The 3,223-nt window shown below is 55.3% G+C and overlaps 1 protein-coding gene across 1 annotated transcript in view; it reads right to left on the reverse strand.

Annotated features, from left to right (window-relative positions):
* Positions 1 to 3,223, reverse strand: part of PLEKHM1 (pleckstrin homology and RUN domain containing M1) — a 21,602-nt gene that overhangs the window by 18,036 nt on the left and 343 nt on the right. The window contains 1 exon segment of the mRNA XM_031063638.1: positions 2,448 to 2,865. The gene's annotated coding sequence lies outside the window, so the exon portion shown is untranslated.

The following is a 3,223-nucleotide window of genomic DNA, read 5'->3' on the forward strand; positions in this document are numbered from 1 at the left end:
CACCTTCCACTATCCCAGGCTGCTCCAAGCCCCATCCAACCTGGTTTTGGACACTTCCAGGGATCCAGAGGCAGTCCCAGCTGCTCTGGGCACCCTGTGCCAGGGCCTCCCCATCCTCACAGGGAAGAATTTTTTCCTGATATCCCATCTAATCCTCTCCTCTGTCAGTGTGAAACCATTCCACCTTGTCCTATCAAACTATTCCCTTAAGCTGGAATCACTTGCCATCCAAATGGAGAGGGAGAGCCCAGCTGTTGGCCACAGGGCTGGATCTGCCTCTGGCAGACAACAGGCTTGCAATGGCATTGATGTGTCAGATTTTATTTCCAAGCCAACACAAAATCCCCAGAGCTTTCTCTGAGCAGAGCTGACAGCATCAACCTGCCCCTCTCTTGCCAGGCCTGGGTAGAACCATGGTTTGCTGAGCAGCTCCTCCATGAGCACAGCCAGTCCTGAAGGCAGCACTGTCCAAATCAGGAGCAGTTTAAACCCAGAGTGGCCCAAATCTGCAGTGGCCCAAACCCAGAGTAGCTCAAGTCTGGAGCAGCCCAAATCCAGACATCCCAGACCTGGAACATCCCAGACCCAGAGCATTCTGTGCAGGTACCACAGTAGTTGGCCCTGCTGAGAGCAGTAGGACAAGAACTCCTTGGGGCCAACCCAGGACAGATCCTCAGTGTTTCCAGGGTTCACAGATGATTGCAGAGAAAATGAAACTGTATTTGCTGTGGCTTGTCATAAGATTTCCTCCCCTTGTGTTGCAACAGAAATGGGGGAGCACAGGAAAGTTAACCACTGGCTCAGGGGCTGCTGGGGGGTTGGGGAAGTGAGGGGCTCCAAGGACTGCAAGGAGCCACCCCCATCTCTGCCTCTCACCTGGGAGGCTCCAGCTCCTCATGGCTGGGCAGTCTCTGCCCCTTTCCCCACCATCTCCTGCTATACCCTGAGGACAAGAGGCTCATCCCCACCCTGGGACAATGAAGGTGGGAGACCCAAGAATGGGAAATCCAAGGTGAGAAGAGACCCGGGTGTGGGAGAACACTCAAGGGTGAGGGACCTGAGGGAGATCTGAGGGTGAGACCTGAGGGTGGGAGGCTCGAGGAGGGGCACAGGGTGGCATTTCTCATGCCCAGGGAGGCAGCGCAGGTGATCCAGCTCCAAGACCACCCTGGAGTCCTGAACTGGTCACAGAGGAAAGGGTGACAGCAGAGGTTTTTCAAAGACTTCATCTAAGTTTTACAAAGTGAGAGTTATTCCCCCAAAACACTCTCCTTTGCCAGCATCATTTCTCCCAGGAGGAGATGAGAGCCTGCAGGAGAGAGCTGAGGAGGACAACCCACCACCTTCACCACGGGACTTTTCCACTCCCACCACAACCAGTCCAACCAGTTTATTCCAGCGCCACAAATTCACATGGCACCACTTCTGTGGGACAGAATTTTCCTGAATAAGGAGTGCAAGGAAGCAGTTCTGAGGAGAATTTAATAAAAAAAAACTTTAGGTGAAACACAGGGAAACTGGAACAGGGCACTGGGTCTAGAAAGACCTAGAGGGCTCTGGAGCACTTCCAGGCAGATCCTGGAAAGCCACAGCTGTTCCTTGTGATCTTGGAAGATAAGGGATGAGATGGATGTGCAAAGACAGAGACAAGCATAGCTACAGCAGAGAAAACCCACCAGGTTTCCCAGCAGTCACCACCCCAGGGGCGCCCTGGGTGAAGCAGGGAAAGGCAAAGAGGTGAGGAACAACCCCAGGCACGGAGTCTGACCTACCCAGGAGAAGAGTCCCGGTGCAAGGGCAGAGCTGCTGATTTCCCAAACTGCTGCAAACCAGAGAGATTCTTTGGGAACAGCTGGAATCAAGGTTCATACCAGCAGAGCAGAGCCTCTGTCCCAGAGCTTGGCTCCTCAGTCTCCCAAGAAGCGACGCTCTGTGAGTTATAAATAAACAGCAGGTCACTGCCTGTGCTCTGGGATGGAAAACAACAGCCCACGACGGCAGCGTGAGGGTGACTCAAGGGCTGGACACAGAGCCAGTCATTTTCCAAGCACGAGTGCTGTGCCAGTCACCCTCTGCCCTGGGGACATGGGGGCTCTGATGGCACAGTGGGTCCAAGGGCTGCTGTGGGGACAGCCCTCTCCTCTAACACAGCTCCTGCTTTCCACCCAGAGCTGAGTGCAAGCTGGGCCCAGAGACAGCCCAGGAGCAGGAAAGCCAGTGGCATGGCATGGGGATTGGCTGGTTGGAGGATAAAACCCCTGGGAACAGCTTGGCAAGGGCTAGGACAGGACAGAGCCCCAGCAGGACCCTCATGGTCTGACTTTGGCTCCTTCCCTGTGCCCAGCCTGATATAGCAGTGCTGTGATTCCCACAGCAGGAACACAGGCACGGAGTGAGGAACGGGACCATCACACCACCCTCATCCCTATTTGTCACAGCTGACAAACCTGGTGGTGGCTGGAGAAGTGTCACCTCCGATGCACCTGTCCAGCTTCTGCCCTGCAGGGCCCAGGAGCACTGGGGGAGGAAGAGCAGCCACTGAGCTCCCAGGCTGGGTGGTGACACCGTGCTTCCCAAAACTCCAAACTGAGAATTTCCTTCAGCCTAATACCTGCTCCTGCACAAGGCTACAATTTGCTGGAGCCGCAGGGAGAGCTGGGGCTGGTTTTCCACAGCACTGGAGCCACCATGCACGGGCCAAGCAGGTTGTGAAAGCCCCAGCGTGTTGAGGCAAGATGTTCCCAGGTTTCTATTCCCAGTTTTTGTGTTGCTTTGGATTGCCAGTGCTGGAGTTTCCCCGTGGATGTTCCCGGTGCCATCCGGCTGGGTGAGCGGCTCGCATCCCTTGGCAGGGAACAGCACTGGCTGCGAGGAAGGCAGGGAGGAAAGAGCTTTTTAATCTCTGTGTTTTACACAAGAATTACCCAGACCTTGTTTGCAACTGCTCATTTGATGTGAGAAAACGCGATTTATTGAGAATGAACACCTGATAAATCAGGTAAAGCTGTAAGGATCCCACAGGTGCTGGGATCTCTGCCTGGTGGGAGGAACAGGTTGAGATCTGGGGCGTCAGTGCTTCTGGGGGTGAACTGAGGACCAGACACCAACCCCTTGGAAAGGCACATCTGACCCGCTGTGCCCCCGTGGGGGGGACACGGAGAGGAGGAATGAGAGGCCGAGGCTGCTGGCTCGGCAGCGCAGCCCAGGCATGTGGGGCCTGCCA

This window comes from Geospiza fortis, unplaced genomic scaffold, assembly GCF_000277835.1.
Source record: "Geospiza fortis unplaced genomic scaffold, GeoFor_1.0 scaffold373, whole genome shotgun sequence".
In the NCBI taxonomy this organism is placed as follows: Eukaryota; Metazoa; Chordata; class Aves; order Passeriformes; family Thraupidae; genus Geospiza; species Geospiza fortis.